We start from the raw sequence: 18670 nt of genomic DNA, 5'->3' as shown, positions 1-18670 counted from the left end.
ATATCAATATTTCATGTAAGAGTATATACAGTATATTATAATTCATTTTGAGATTTCCGATGATAATAGTCCGTACACACCATACATATTCAATAAACTTGAGACGATGAAAATATCAAATTAGCCATTTTAGACTCTTAGCTACATCTATGTAGGCCAATAACAAGCCAAAACTAAACAAAGTAACGTGTGAAGTAAGTAATAATTTCAATTTGACGAAGTGATGAAAATTGAATTAAAATCTCATATATGAAGATTTTCACACGTGACTCACAAATTTTGGGAGGGGAATTTTGATTGCTTGTATATACCCATATGGTGGTTCTTTATCGATCAATAAGCTAGGGCTAAGACTGCATCTGCAACTGGTCTGAGAATTGGGTATAAGGGTTCTTAAGTGAAACGAATATATGAACGAACAAAAAAGTGCGATATATCACAAGACATAGGAACATGATGTTACTATAATTGTTTTTAAGCCTGAGAGAGATCATCATAATTATTAGAGATATTATTTCCCAGTATTGTTTTTCTTTTAGCCAAGGTAAATACTAGTGATCTATGAGGCCTTGTCACTACGAGTCGCTAGACTAATAGTGACAAAACCCTTCGGTCACGAGTATTTTCAGGCTGAATAAAGAAAGTCTCAGGAAATAATACACTTTATCATGAAAAGTTGGAGAAAATTATGGCGATTTGGAAAATTTTCACTAGAGCACCACATAGCTAGTGAGGTAGACACAGGTTGTCGTACGCGTTACGTAGAACGTGCAGGGTATATAATCCACATTTTCAGTTCAAAAAGACAATAATTTGGCTTGTGCATGGTATAACACTGGCCGTACATTGTTTATAGTAACCTAAAGATAGGAAGCGCTTCAGTTTTTAATGTTTGTTTTGAATTTAGCAAACTTTTATCTTTCAGAATTATCCTTTAACGACACAGTTCCCAAAATGAACTTTGAAAATTACCATTTCTCATAATTTTCACCAATTATTGTAGGCTATGACAAGATTAGTATAGGCAGTATTTTGCTAATCTAATATTCTAACGGATGTATTTGTAATCTCTAATTTAATCAATAGCATACGATTAAATTTAAATCGATATTTGAAAATGTGATAATCAAATATACCAAATTATAATGATAATATAATTATGTATTCAACTTGTCAAACAAACCGTCCGTGATTATTGGTTTCATAAGGAATTTTAAAGAGAAAATCGAAAAAAATGACGACATTATCATTTTAAAATCACATTACAAATTTAAAGCCGAAAATTGTCATCGAAAATACACTGCTCCATATTGACTGAAAAGTTTTGTACTTCATTGATAGTAGAACTTTACTGTGGCCTTTATTGCTATCTTGAGTGAGAATCGCTGTGAATTGTCCAGTGACCGTCACAGTCGTGATTGTACCAGACTAAACATGCTAATAGTAGAACACATTGAAGGAATAATCTACTTATCTCTATATTGTCTTTCTGTTCAAATAATACCTATAACATTTCGGAAACATTTGAAAATGTGTACTGACGTAATATTTGCTTCAATGAATGACAGCACAGTGAAAACTGACGAGAGTTCAATGTGTTTGTTTTAAAAGCTTTGGAAGATGAGCAATGTAAAACTGTTTGATCCATTTGCGATTGAGTGAGTAAAGTATCGCACTGCACTGTCTCAAAAATACGCAGGTTGAAAGGTCGTTGCCAAAAGGTCAGACAATAAATGTCATGAAACAATTACGAACAACATTGTTTGTTTATTAAAATCTGAATTTTGCATATTAAGTGGCATGTATTTGTCTTAGAACCACGTGAGAAAGGGCCAACGTCTGCAGGTACATGTATGTCTATTTGTCTGTCTGTCAGTCAGTCAGTCAGTCAGTCAGTCAGTCGGTCGGTCGGTCACGATACGTAGGTACGGATGGATGGATAGATGGATGGATGGATGGATGGATGGATGGATGGAATGATGAATGGGTGAATGAATGAATGAATGAATGAATGAATGAATGAATGAATGAATGAATGAATGAATGAATGAATGAATGAATGAATGAATGAATGAAGAGGACGATTCATTAATGACATTATCAGACCGACTGATAGATGGACTAATGATTAGACCCTTTTATCTAGAACTCGGAGACTACAACACTGCATGTTTTAGTCCAGTCACTCTTTTTGGTGAACCACTGTCTGTGGTTAAACTCATAACTCTTAACAGTAACTTGTTTAAAACGTTGGTCGACACACCAACGGTTGCATACCATAAAACTTAGCAACGTTTGACAGGAAATATACCCGGTAACGGTACATGCGACCTTGTACAGAACCTCAGAACTCCGTAAACAACAAACTGAAATAAACAGCCATTGTGTAATATGGTCTATATGAAATTCTAATTTTAATGACTAAATTCACAACCATGTTTATATCCACTGACTAATTACATGATTTGAATTAGAATTTAGGTCTAACAGAATTACACCAATACATAGACTAGTGTACATTTTTGCCAAATATTAATGCTAGCAAGCTTTACAAAAAATCTAAGTCAAAACATGCAACAATACATGTATTCAGTTACTCGTTAAACGTAAAAAGCTCAAATACACTATTTTTTTTATTCAATTTGTAAAACAGAGAGAGAGAGAGAGAGAGCTGTACAAGGATTTCCACAAGGTATAAAGAATAAATTTCATGTTGCTTTTGAAACATTCGATGTCCATTGTAATGTTGGAATTGTCTTTCGGTTTTTCTAATGATGATTCCAATGTATAATATTTTGTTTGTGGTTGCCAGTGGCCGAGTGACGTGGTTAAAACACTTGCCTCTTACCACTGCGGTCGGAGTTCGAACCCAGTCTGGGTTTGATTAAATTTACCCCGATGTAAGTACGAAGATTGTCGTTCAGTTTGACTCTACCGAAAAACGCGAGTTTTCCAGGGGAATCCTGCACAAACACCGAACCCTCCTCCTGTTATTGTGTAATGCCTGTTGGATGGTATACAAATAAATAAATTTTATGTTGTCTACTTTGATTGAAATTTCAATATATTTGACTTCAGTTTGTACGTTCATACTTTGGTAATAACGTAAATATAATTTATCCTACTGGACTTGCTGTTGTTTTGAATGGCAACAGTTTCACGTCCTATCCTGGACGATTCTTCAGGCCGACTGATGATCTGATGACAGATGGTTTGTGACACCTGGCGGAGTAGAATTATCATGTCATGATGAAACAACAGCAAGTCCAGTAGGATAGATTATAATTATTTCGTTATTAATTTCATACCTGGCTGATTGAGAACATTCATAGACATACTTTGGTAACATTTCTTATAAATTTCCAATATACCTGAGTGTGTAAAAACATTCGATATTTTTTCATTAATATAATTATTATGCTCATTTCAAGTAAAAGTGTCGAGTTGTTTTGTTATCAGAACTATGGGTGCTTATCAAAACTCAACCCATGTCCTGGTGTTTACATTATACTTCATTAGAGTAATATGAGATATGGTGTACATGACTCGACAACGGTATGTCACGTAGTTCTATCGTCACGTGCCTACTGTTTCTTTCTTTGAAACATAGAGTAGAAATTATGATTTACAGAGCATTTGCATGTCTCTTTATGATGTGTGGTTCCATTTAACGTGTATGTATGTCATTCATTCCAGTCACGTGTAACGCTATAATTCCAGTTCACGTTAATAATATCAGACTATGGTACACATACTTAGTAGCAAGTTTTCAGGCATGATGCATACGTGGTACCTTAGACCACTATTTTATTCACTATGTACAGTGGTCTGAGGTGCTTTGGTACATGATATTCCAAAATGCTGTCCTATCCAGTGGACTAGCGTTATAGAACCTACCCTGTTTACGTCGTGTGATATGTGTGATGTAACATGTAATTAAACCGGTTAGTGAGACAGCGAAGTAAAACACAGGTCGCGATGTAAACAGGATATGTACACAGGGGCGTGTAATATGTCATAGATTGTTGTTTTCCAGGTCTACAGACTAAATATAACAACCTTTTGAATATATATTCCTACCTGTATAGGGAAAGAGAGTATACGTAGTACTATAGAGATTGATACATTTGTAGCAGCAAGATTCGTATGATATTTTCCTAAGAAAACGGAAATCTAAGCAATAATACACGCCCCTGTGGATATATATGGCACTATTCCTCGTCATGTTTAGTTGGTAGGCTAGCAGCGTGACAGCCTGAGCCACCATGACGGTAAAGTGTCGAGTACCATAACGTTTTGGTTCCTACTTTAGAATCAAAATAAACAGAATAGAATTATCGTTGACTGTCGGCTAACTAAATAAATTTGAGTGAAAATAAAATGATCGACCAATCAACACCGCGGACCACCCATGATTGAAAATGATCAAAATAATTAAAATATTGATCGATAACACTTGAAGTAAATGTGCAGTTTTCCATTATTAAATTAAATTATATAAATCATATTTTCTATCGATCAATACTAATTATGTATCACTGGACCGGCATATCCATTCCAAGACACATGTGTCTTTCAACCTTGCTGGGAGGGGGTGGGGGTGGGGGAGTGGGCTACACCAAGCTATTGTGCCGCAACGAGGCTTGCGGTTTTAAGACAATTATATACTCTTAGATTCTCTAATAGAATATGATATTATTTTTGAAGGTAAGTTTAAAATATATGAACAAACAATTAAATACGTCATTGATTCATTTACATAATTTCCTTAAAGTCAAGACGAGGTCAGCTGGAGGTCAGTGAGTCTAAACATTGGATTAATCTAATATATCGAATGTACAACAATCAAATAAAAAAAGATTGAATATTTTATTAAAATTGAAAGGAACGTTATCGTGACTCACATGATATACAGACAAACCACATGGAGACTTATGTTTTTATTTTGATGGTTTTATACGGTGAAAACATTACAGATATGTCAGTAGCAAAATATGTAAGGAATGTATAATTTAAATTCTTTTCTGTTTTCCTGTCATTTTCTGAATTTTTCTAGCATAGAAATCTTCTGAAATTTACGAGGTTGATATGCAAACATAGCTATGTAAGAAAGGACAGTGGTTTACGTGAAAATATGAATTTGGAATAAACGGTTTACTAAATTAACAACCAAAGCACTGGTTGCTACGCAATACCTTACATAGCAACAGTTTAGTATTCTGGAACACGCTACAACTAGCAGGGAGGTAGCGAATGTTTACAATATGGTGAAGATCACAAGGTACACGTAGTTGGATATAGGCGACACACGACACTGCGAATTACTACAAGTAGTCGGTAAAAGCTGAAACATGAAGAAAGCAGGGGGTCGGTTTTTGTGTCATCGGCTCTTGTATGATCTACTTCCTCAACTATTAATTAAAGGAGATAAAATACACAACTTTGCCGTATACTACTGGGAATCTCTTCTAACCCAGAGTCTAAGCATGTCTTCATGATTTCCTTCTTCTACGCTTAGAGGAACGGTGAGCTGAGATCAAATTTAAAATTGAAAAGCCACTCACACAGTACTGTAATATTAGCCTCAAGCTTGTGTTATTCAATTACCTAATTCTACTACACAGCATCAATATGGTACATTTGTAAAACCAGGGCACTACTAAATTCACTACATCATTCTAACTGTTGGGGGTTCACTCATTTGCATGAACAACTTTTAGGTCATTATTTCTCATTCCTTTATAGCATGTATAGTGTAGATGAGGAAATACATCGAAGTCGACACGCTAAAACTAATTTCACAAGAATTACTCGATGTAACGTTGTCAATATCTACATTATATAACATTAGATCACAAAGTCAGTCATGTAGGATTTGAAAGTGTCACATGGTTGAGGATAGAGCGTGAAATCTACTTTTTACTGAATGGAAATTAATAAAATGGATTATAAGCTACAATAGAATTACATAATACGTTTACAACTACTACGTCGTTGCTTAGGTGACATGTTGTGGTGCGACTGCTAGAATTATTAGATTCCAGTTCGATTCACTGTGTCTTCTACATTATTATCATTAGACAGTACCATTACACGTTTAGCTTGATGGCCAGCTTTCATACATCCTGCCTTTGGAAAGACCTCACGTGTCTTGAAAAAAAAAATTGAACGTGGGTCCCATGTAGTCTGTATTCGATGTGACGAGTCATGCTATCAGCTAAGAAAAGGCTGAATAGAGCTGAACGACACGACATATCTTGCAGGCTACGTCCCAGACTATTACATATTACATATCTATTCCCATTATTATTTTTCTATCTATTGATAAACATTCTAGTTTGATTTACTGCAGCATTACCATATTTGGTCAAGTGCTAGTATTTGTCGACTTTCTGTATACGTAGTAATTCGATTAATTGGTCATTCGTCGTAACTATCAATATATTCTGATTTTTGTTAAGAATGCCAAAAAATGTTCGAAACTGGAAACAATAAAGCGTATCTCGTCCATACAGCAATTTTACAGCATGTTTCGTTGTGAATTTTACGATTTATTAGTATGATACGAATCACAATGAAATGTTATTATACATCTTTATTATAGATATTTATCGTTATGACATGCGATACAAATATTCATAGAAAATCACCTACAGATAAGTCATAACATTGTGAAATGTACCCACCCAATTTTCATTCACACGTTCAATCTTTAGCAACAAAATTATCATAACTTCGTACCTTTCCGATGTTTTCTGCGCAACAGATGTCAGAATTCAAAGCAGTCCGATTTATCATTAATTAACTAATTAACATATAAAGTAGTTTACCATGCGTAGTTAATGTCATATTACTGTGTCTTGGCTGATATATCGATCACGATTTAGACATTTAAAAGAAATTAAGGTCGATGAAACCATTTTTTTAAAAAAATCTTGCATAACACCCTTTAATGTGCTTTGTACACAATTTTTATACATCCATTTTAGATTAAGATGTGTACATTGATCTATAGATTAGTAAATTGTTCTGTATGACCTGGTTGTCTACGGTAATTTTATTTAAACAGACGATTTACAGTTAAAATGACCTTTGAATGGAAACTTCATGGAAAAAAATGACATATACTCTCTGAATAGTTTGATTGATCTTACCGACTCGCCTATATCTTTACTTCAAAATCAGATGTAATTTTAGGAAAGAATGGAATACGACCTGTACTATTATTACACTATGTTTACATTACAATTTTCATGATACCGATTTCGGAAAAAATATTCCAATTGTGACAAATTCGGGAATCTGACGATAGAGTCATTGTAAAACTACTGCAGTAAATATGTAGCAGTCGGAATTCTCTATGACAAATCTATAAATGTATATAGGCTGAAATACGTACCATTTTGGAGTAATACCTGCGTCCTACAGCTAGAGTGACAACGAACTCTCTAACGAAATGGCAAGCAATGTGTGATGGCCGGGTTTGCTTTGGCTCTGGGCCAATGGTAGTTAGCAAACAAACGAACACATTCCTCAAATTATGACAACGGCCAAAACAAAGGTCAATGAACGAGTGATTTGAACATATTATTAGTACCATTTCTGAGACACAAATTGCTTCGTGGACGTTTTAGAGAATAATTATGTTTGTGTAACTGACGAATATTATATTATATGTATATAATAATTCACATTAAGAAGTTGTAATAGTGAACTTTCAGAAATACGAAGGCGAAAATGAGGACACTGTATTTTATGTACATTCTTCAAATTTTCTGCAATTTTCTGAATTTTAATAGTTATTTGTTCGTAAATACCTTGCATGGTACACGGTGGATGAATACTGCAGAATATAATGGCTCACCGCAAGAACATGCTCAAATGAGAGTATCACGAGCCTGCAATGATAACGTCACGACAGTCACTTGTCAATCCAGTACACTATAGTAGGAGCTATTTTATACCACCTATAAAACGCCATTCCACATTTATGAATGTCTCGAAAAAAAGCCAATTATGCAAATATGTTGTTCTTGGACATCCATGGATTGACTCTTGCATGTCTTAGCTCACAAGTGACTGTGTGGTGACGTCATCTCTGAGGTACTCTTATTTGCGCACATGCTTGCTCAGAGGGTCACCAAACCGTTGGTTCCGTAAGCGTAAACTTGAAACAAATATTTAGACTACATATTGAACCGTAATTAAACAATCACAGTATACTAATTAATATACATGTAAATATGATCTATCTACATTCTGAATCTGAAGTCACGTTGCATAGGTCATTTATCATCTTAGGTTGGGGTCAGAATTTACGGCGCGGGGGGGGGGGCTGGAGATAAATTATTTTGGTCAAAAAAAGAGTTCGCAGTCCCCCCCCCCCTCCCATGAACCCAAGAATTTCCGTAGCCCCACCTCCCGGCTACACATATTTTAAATGTGTAATTATATAGTAGCCCCCCCCCCCCCTCCACTGCAAAGATGTACACAGTATAGCACACTACATTACATGTAAACTAACAGACTGGTGGAAATGAACTTCAGCGTCCATACATAACAATGAGAGATTCTTTTAACAAATATATGTGGGATTTGCGAAAAAGGTCTCACACTGGGCTGTACATGGAGATACTTTAGTCAGTAGGGTCTTGATTCTGGGTAGAAACAACATCCCCCACGATAATAGTCAAATATGTATATAAAGAACTGTTCGTGTTTGATAATTGTAATTGACTGGCTTAATTCTTTGTTTTACAACGGTTTGTAAGCGATCTATAGTTAAATGAAATTCGGCATCATGATGTCCTAGCACACATTTATCAAACATTTACATAGGTAGTATAGTTCCCGTATAATTTTACCATAGCCCTCACAGTAGGCCTAGGGTGTCTTACTCTACATTAATTCGATACTTGCCGCCTTTCGCGACCACTGTTGGTACTCTGGGATTGCTGTAGTGACAACGTTGTTCTTTGAGAGAGAGAGAGAGAGAGAGAGAGAGAGAGAGAGAGAGAGAGAGAGAGAGAGAGAGAGAGAGAGAGAGAGAGAGAGAGAGAGAGAGAGAGAGAGAGAGAGAGAGAGAGAGAGAGAGAGAGAGAGAGAGAGAGAGAGAGAGAGAGAATTAATCCACCGGTCTCTTAGAGGGCGCAATGCATTTTTTCTGAATAATTTGGGCGAACATGATACCAGGTAATGGCAAAACATGTCTACTAATTGTGTAACGACAAAATGGAAAAGGGAGTAAGCTTAAGGCCGCTGGAATAGGTTCACCACATCGATTACATAAAGGATACAATATCTTAAAGACTAAACCTTGAACAATTTAATCATTTCAGAAACGTCATGTATTAGTTTTCAGGGACGTTATTAAGTCATTAAAATTTAAACCAATATATTAATGTTGTTAGACCTATACATACTACTATAGTTTCTATATGCTAACGTAACAGTTTATATGACACAACATAGTGAGTTTCATAAAAAATATTTCGACGGCTGTAGATGGAGAAGCCATGTAGGGATGATAGACGTTTACGATAACATGGAAGTAAAATTTCGAAATGTGGATATATTGCCATCAGTTCTTCTTGATAATTAAATTTCAGACATTCCTTTCACAAATTGAGGACTGAAGTGGTTAATGTTTGAAAACACAAACAGAAAACGGAATATGTTCATATTTAACTAATGAAAATTCATACGTTAATACATGTTCAATGTGTATATATATATATACATGTATACACTGTGCCTTATCTGGTTTGGATGCTGCTGACAGATATTGGGACAACAAAGCTGCTAGTATATCAATGTAGAATTGATGGCAAGAAAGCACTTGCCTGTTATACAGTCAAATAAACACGGGAATGCTATCAAACTGAATGAATAAAATATTGCCAGTATATAGACTCAAATGTATTACTATCAGTATGTATAGCCCATTGACATACATGTGCATCCTTGTCAATCATCATTGAACAACTAAAAAACCTCCACCTACCTAGTCACTCTGTTTTGAGCTTGGTTGCCCAATGAGCACAGGTTTATTTTTAAGCCTTATTAAGATAAGGACGGTCTTTTAAATTCTATGCATCTCATGACCCGACCGACTATACATTTCTTCATTCAAATGAAAAAGAAATTGAAAAATCAACGACAGGATTAGTAAAAAACCCGACAAATCACCGATTCTAAGATAGTGATCCCACATACTCGTATCTGAGCGAAAATTGTCGTTTCGTTTATTCTTGAATTTGAGACCTTTAATCAAAAGGCAATACCACTTTCAACAAAAATCATACCATATAATATAAGTAACTAAATACTTTAACACGACGTCGTATATCCATCCTTATCTAGTGTGTTGTTGCAGTGTAGTCACGACAGCGAAAATGCATTCCAGGTGCTTTGTTACTGAACTGAAATGTGGCAAGAAAAATTGGAAAGGTTTCCCCGTTTTTTTTAAAATATATTTTTCGCTGGAAATTTATCTAGTGAAAGAAAAACTATCTCAGAATAAGCAATTGTTGACTCTTACTAGTGAAGCCAAACTTGCTAACAAACAGTTGGGGTTTTATGCACTACAAAATTGCAAATTATTGTTTCATATCGATGGCTCAATGCAAAACAGACGTGACTCACTTTTTTTCTAGAAGGAAGAACAAGTTTGAAATTAGGCCTAATAAAAAAAAATTGTGTGGTTCCGATTACGCTCAATTTTAGAATAAGGGTAAGTAGATATTTTTTTTCTGTGCGAGTCTCTATTTCATGGTTTCCATTGTTTTCCAAATGGTTTCTGTGTTGTTTATTTCTTCCATGTACAGCCATTACAGATTGGTTTTATTTTGTCTTTTTTAAGTTGAGGTCAACTTCTGTATCAACTATTTCTCGTGAGACTTCACAATTTTTGCGATTTTATTATTTTCTTTCACGAAATACGTAAAACAAGTTGAGGGTCGGCAGTGAAAAGCTAGGTGGGGTCGGGTAACCGGAACCAAACAAATATATTTTAGTAGGCCTACCGTATCTCAAGAATCAATTTGACAATGTTGATATGTGCAGATAGAGTTACCCGAAATATTTGATATGGACTTGTTATGTGGTATCATGACGTCATCAATTTGTTAAAAATTGGCAAAATTTGGAATTACGTCAGTCTTACCCTGAACGCTTTTTTAAAACTTTTGGTACAAAATGGATGTACATGTAACTCACCAGTTACGTCTCTATTGCACTGTATCGCACTGAGTTACAACCATGCATGCCTATTTTCAGTTCACTTCATGATAACAACTTTGAACTTTAATGATCTTTTCACATTTATTTTGAAGGGGTAACAAACGTAGGAGATTTGACCATTGCAATTCTAGAAATATCAACAATTAACCTTACATTTTTAAATATAAGTCTCAAAAAAGTGAGGACAAAGGTAGTGAACAAAATGGGCGCACTGGGATGTTGTGCAAGGAATGAGACATTTTTTTTAAACTTTAGACAAATTAAACAGAAGACAAAAATATGAACAACGAAAGACTGACATTGGAATGAGTGAGTGAGTGTACGTTTGACCATGGAATGTGCTCGTTTAGAACGTTGACTAAAACAAAGAAAACTACCTTAAATGCACAATATTGGTAATAACCTAATAAGCTTTCATTTTACAGAGCACGAATTCTCGGTACCTGCAATATCTTTTAACCTCATGCTAGAGAGTAAAATAGAAGGTCCATTTATTTATAGCCTATAGTATGCACGTGAAGCGCGTGGTAATGAGATATATAGCTAAATTAAATCGTGATATTAAATTGATGTAATTTCTTGATAACAGAGTAACCTTTCTGAGATTCTTAGCTTTGTCAGTTCCTCTTTTTAAAAAAAAACATATTTATTCCTTAAACACACACAAAAAGGATTTCACTTATTGTATATATATATATAAGGAAAGATAATAATAACTAAAACTGACTAGTCAGTCACCATGTCAATTATTCATAACTGGTTACTGTATATCTTATCACATGTATAGTAAATTTGTCTCCAGTAACCGTTACCAAGGTTACTTGTCAATGATAAGAAACTTTTAACACTATCACTATTCATACGTACGTAGTCTACTGTGGCAAATGTGTCATTAGAAATATCGTACAAATGATTAATAAGAATGACCTTAGAAATATAAACAGAGTTTTTGAAATGTATGACGAAAGCTCATCTATGCAAATGTTCAGTCTGATTTAACTTCGTGTTACACCGAAATATTCAATTAGCTCACCAACACTTTAGCCAGGTATCCTTTAGAAAACACTGACGAAGACTTAGCGAAAGCTTAGTGAACTAATTGAATATTTCGGTGGAATACGAAGTTAAATTCATTAACTTAGGTATTGAAATGTTTTTATACTTTGAATGATTTTGAAAATATAATCTTTCGGGATTGACAATTAAGTATATTTCAAAAAAAATATAAGCAAAGTTCCCTTGGAAATATTAAATAATAATCGATATGATCTGTAAACTGGAATATTAAAGTTCCAAACTTTAACCTGTATTAATATAATACTACAATATGGATATATTTGAAGGAGATGTACTCAATTTAATATTAATTTCTCTACTATCGATTTCGCTTCTTGCCATTACAGAGTCTAAAATAGGATTTTAACTATTATAAATGGCCATGAATAAATCAAAACAATAGTAATACATATACTTCATTATGTGCCCTGTAATCTTCAACAGGAACGAGGAAAGTGCAAATAAATTTAAGATGGCTACATATTCCCAACGGTCAGTGACTGCAATAATGGAAATAATCTTCTGAACAGTTCCAGATAATACATTGTCAATCAAATGTTCCCATTCTATTAAATTTAATATACATCATTATTAGTTGAATACAAACCTACGTCCATTCACTATTCTTACACAGGATACGTGCAATGTACCAACGGCCTTTGTGTAACTTGTTCATATATTGGCTCCAAATCACGCCCTACACAATGAAAGACATGTCAAGGTTTGAAATAAAATGTTTCAAAATGAATAATTGGATGCTATCAAAATGAATTACTCGAAATGTCTTTAGTCGATCAACAATTTGTTCGTCGTACAACACTCGACTCATAATAAAACATTCTATCGTTAACATTTTGCGACATGCGTTTATTCTTGTAATCTTAATAATACCAGAGATATGCGCCTACGCGCTACTAGAATTCAGTGCAATTTGCTTGACATAATTCAATAGCACGAAGCCAGTGTAGTTTAGTTGTAATTCTCTCTCTGCTCCTCAAATTCAAAAGATCTGTCCGTCCGTCCGTCCGTCCGTCCGTCCGTGTCTGTCTGTCTGTCTGTCTGTCTGTCTGTCTGTCTGTCTGTCTGTCTGTCTGTCTGTCTGTCTGTCTGTCTGTCACGAATTCTGTAATAGTTTAAGTTTAAAAGTTATGTATGGAGTCTTATCAACAAGTCAGCTTAGTGCTTTACGCATATAATATCACTATCGCACATGAAATAAAGAGTTGGTGTTTTTGAGATTTTCAGTTCATGGAGAATACAACTTATACGTACAAGCGCCAGGTCCATCTTGTTAAGATTAAAGCACTCCAAATTGCGTTTAAGTCTTTGAGATTTTCAGTTCATGGCGAATACAACTTATATGTACAAGGGCCAGGTCCATCGTGAAAGATTAAAACACTCCAAACTTGCGTTTAAGTCTTTGAGATTTTCAGTTCATGGAGAATACAACTATTATATACAAGGACCAGGTCCATCTTAAAGCACTCCAAACTTGCGTTTAAGTCTTTGAGATTTTCAGTTCATGGAGAATACAACTTAAGGGCCAGGTGCATCTTGTTAAGATTAAAGCACTCCAAACTTGCGTTTAAGTCTTTGAGATTTTCAGTTCATGGAGAATACAACTTATATATACAAGGAACAGGTCCATCTTAAAGCACTCCAAACTTGCGTTTAAGTCTTTGAGATTTTCAGTTCATGGTGAATACAACTTATATATACAAGGACCAGGTGCATATTGTCAAGATTAAAGGTCTCCAAATCGTTTAAGTCTTGAGATTTTCAGTTCATGGAGAATACAAGGTCCAACTTTTTAACTTGCCTTTCTCAATAAGTTTTTCAGTTCACAGAGATACATGAAGTTTACAAGGTCCGTCATTTTTCTCTTTTGGAAAACTATCTACATCTTTCGTAGAGCAACACATTCACAATTTGTTAAAAGATAAGTCATAAGATAAAAAGTAAAATATTTATTTATTTATTTGCCAGAGGTCAAAAAGAAGACAAAATTTACCTATCAAGTGAGGAAAATGAATTAGTTAAGTAAACACATCGGCAACGAACAAATAAATAAAAAATAACTTTAAACTTCTGGCTGGACTACAAAAATAGTTTGTTCAAACTAGTCAGGTTTGTGGCCCAAGGAAAACATATACAGTAATATTTACTTACAACATAAAAGAAAAACAAAACAAAACAAAAACAAAAGCAAAAAAAACCTGACAAAAACTAAACTCAAACAAAACATATGCATGAAGTGCAATAATACACAAATAATTACGCCTGTTGAATATATATACAAGGGGCAAACGAGGGTTTATAACAGTATTTCAAAATATATATATCTAGTAAATACTGCTTTAATAGGGATTTAAAGGTAGATCTTGTTCTATTCTTTTCAGTTGGTCGGGTAATGAGTTCCAGTGTTTTGTGGCTGCGTGTTTTACATACATACATACATACATACATACATACATACATACATACATACATACATACCTACCTACCTACCTACCTACCTACCTACATGCATGCATACATACATACATACATACATACATACATACATACATACACACACATACATACATACATACATACATACTGACAGACAAACAAACAGACAGACAGACAGACAGACAGACAGACAGACAGACAGACAGACAGACAGACAGACAGACAGACATATTTTATCACAACGAGCATGTTGTCAAGTATACATCTTCCTATAGAATTTTGTTTTTCATATTGTTTTAGACATATTGATTGCATTAAACAAGTATCATACTATAAATGTATTCCAAAACCTTTTAAGCACATCAAGATAGTATTCAAACAATGGGGGGAAAGGTGTTAAACACTTTATCATGGTTTGCAGGCTGCTACTGTTTCAATGAAAATGTTGTGTTATTGTAGGTTGGAAGATATCGATTCTATAATAGCAATTTCACAAACCAAATACAGAGTCTTGGTTTACTATAATTACCACTGTTTAGGATTTATCAAGTAAACAGACCAGTTTTAAATCGTTGATGAAAAGTAAACATTTGAAATTTGTAATCGCCTTCGTCTATTTATCTTACCAACTGAGACCTAAAAGGTGGACGTTTTATGTTAAGAGTCAGTTTTGCAATATAATCTCATAATGTTTGTTGTCTATGCTGATATATTTTGATAAGGTAAACCTTTAATGATATCACATAGGAAATTTGTCCGTTAGCTAAAGAATGATTAATATGAAGGACATCTTTAGTCAATATTAGTTTCCGTACACACACAGTTCTTCTAATTAAAGACGTGGTCTTTGACCGATTGTCATGGATACAATATAATGCGGACATTACATAAGACTCAGTCAGACGTGTGTAATATAATACACGTCTGTTCCATGTACCTAAAGTGGCACAAATTGAATTGAGAAGCCTAAAGTAAAAATACTTACACAAGACCTTAAGTAACTATTCCAGTGTAATATTAATGTCGATGCAAATCTTCTATAGGACATCAAAGTGGTCTTCTAGCATCGTTAGAACTGTTGATTGCTTTGTAAGGATTTGATTTTCTCAACATATTACATGTATAATAAATTAAAGTTATCGATCGTATATAAGTTATATATAAGCAGCCATGATTAGGCCACTGCACTTTTTTTACGTATTCGAGAAAAAAATAATACAATCACGAAAATTGTGAAGACTCGTATGAAATAGTGGATGCGAAAACTGACATCAACTTAAAAATCACAATTTAAAACTGTTCTTCCAATCTGTAATGGCTGTACATCTAATGAGAAGAAACCAATAACACAGAGGCCATATGGAAAACAACGGAACATGACTACAGCTTAATCTTAGTACAGAATAATTGACATGTGCAATATTTATCATGAATCATTCAAATTTGAAGGATGAACCCTGATGTTTTTCTTGATTTGAACTGAGAATCAGACACAATTTTAAAGTAACAACAGATCTGAAGTTTAAGATTTTTGGTGGTGGAATTCAAATGTAGCGGTTCGTCCGATTATTCTTTCGTACAACACAGTTTGAAATTTTATCTGATGTATTTGTGAACCGAACCTTCCCCTGGAGGGCCTTTGTATTAAATTGTGCTTTAATATTGCAATATGCATGTTCGATAATAAAGTGTGCAAAACAGGTATGAAAGACAAGGTTTTTGAAAAACAATCTTCTCCTGGGGAGTTAGTTGTAAACCTAGATATTTTGCGATTTTACAATTAAAGCTTTCAAATCCGTTAAACCAATATAAAGCTCTATGTTCAGACCATTACATGGAAGAGAAGTGAGTACGTGATTGTACTCCAGGTAATGTACATTTGTTGAGGTATGCTGTGCAAAATCTGACGGAAAACAAAAATTCTTATTTTCATGAGAAAAAAACACACATGTTTCTATTGAAGAGATGGAGATAATGTCATTCAGAAATAGAATGATTTCAGAAACATCAATTTGACTACTTTCCAGTCAAAAGAAATGGCGATAACAGTCCTTTGTAGAAAATAGATACTAATGGCATACTCGCCATCTTGTGTAGTTATTTATTTTCCCATCAACACATAACTCGGCATCAGTTGAAATCAAAACGAGACAATAGTGAAATTGACCTCTCTTTCCTAACTGTTACATGTGACTCTGAGTCTGCTTTTGTAAAAACGATCCTCTGATTCTATAAGAAATATTATCTATCAACCAACTTTTATTTACCAACGAAAATAATATCCATTCTGAACTATATGCAGGTTGGTTATATATTATTCGCTCAGCAAGATACTTTAAGTGGAAATAAAATCGATTTTCTATATACACGATCTTATACTTTGAATCTCGACACCTTAAAATTTGTCTTGAAGTTAATGTACCCAAATGGATGGGAATGGTTCAAAAATATACTTACTATGAATAGTACTTTAGCAATAGAAACTAGGTCAACACGATGTATCATCATCAATCAAGCTTTATCTGTTAATCCTATTATCATTTGATAATCTTTCTGTCACAATTTATTTCCATTAACTGAAAGAGTGATCGAACGAACAATCTACTGTTGCCATTTGTGCTTGCGTCAATAAGTACGTCTGAACACTCCATATATTTCTCCATCCTTGTTCCGATTTTGTTAATTTCTAATCATTGTGATACTTAAAACGTAACGTGTATGCTACTAATCCTAACTAGAGACCCTACACGAAAGGCCTGTGTCTTTACATAAACCAACTCTAAAAGAAAGTGTTCAAATCAAGCGTAAGGTTTATATTAATGAGAAATCCTAAAACAACTACACTCCCAATGTATTGCTTTACTTTTTCTGATGATCATTAATCTCCGAATATGTTTTACACCGAACACTCCTACAGAAGTAAAATCAACAAAGTATAGTGCTTTCTTTAGTAGGTATATCATAAATCAATTCAGTTCGATTCAATTGATTTAAAAGATATTCACTACAATATGTACGTATGTATGTATGTATGTATGTATGTATGTATGTATGTATGTATGTATGTATGTATGTATGTATGTATGTATGTATGTATGTACGTACGATATTTTAGATGTCTTCATTCTATTTAGATGTTTTATGTATTGGATGTGGTCAATCCTGCAATATAGGTATTGTTATTGTAGAACGGACTTTGATTGAGAGTAAACTGAAAGTACTTAACAACAAACATTAGCACAGTCTCAATTGGTATTACCTTGTAAGTATATGTATTAAAGTACATTAAACATTGTACGATACTACTACATCATGTCTATCAAAGGTTAATACTTTCTTTGATGTTCTATATCCCATGAAGTATGATATGTCAAACTTAACAAACATTAATTTAGAACGTACCAATTAAAGAACATCCCATCAGTCTAGTGGAGATCTCCCTGTTCCGGAGTAATAGCGATATATTACGTTTCAAGTAAGACAAATAACTACCCCATCAATTCGTCTTTGGATTGGTGTATCCTCCTTCTATACTGTTTAATCACATGCCCCTATGTACTCTAATTACATATAACTTTCAAGTTTTCTTCCGGTACAATGTGTCACTAAAAGGATTTCTTTATCAATGTATAATTGGAAAACCTTATCCCTCAAGGATTGACAGTCATTACAAACATAGCCGAGGCTTTTTTGCTACACTTTCTAAAAAAGATTCAATGATCAGTGAAATCCGATTTTTGGGAATCTCAAAAAATATAGACTATATATGGGTAGTTCATATGGACAGGAACACGTTGATTTTACACGGGGATGGGTTCTTTTTATTTATTTTTGTTTAAAAAAGACAGCATTCAATGACGTTAGCGTAATAAATGATTACCAAATTGTGTCCTCTACAGTTGTTGATATCTAATTTGAA

The sequence above is a fragment of the Glandiceps talaboti genome, chromosome 11 (assembly GCF_964340395.1).
Source record: "Glandiceps talaboti chromosome 11, keGlaTala1.1, whole genome shotgun sequence".
NCBI classification, from domain to species: domain Eukaryota; kingdom Metazoa; phylum Hemichordata; class Enteropneusta; family Spengelidae; genus Glandiceps; species Glandiceps talaboti.
Note: the sequence above shows the minus strand (reverse complement) of the source record.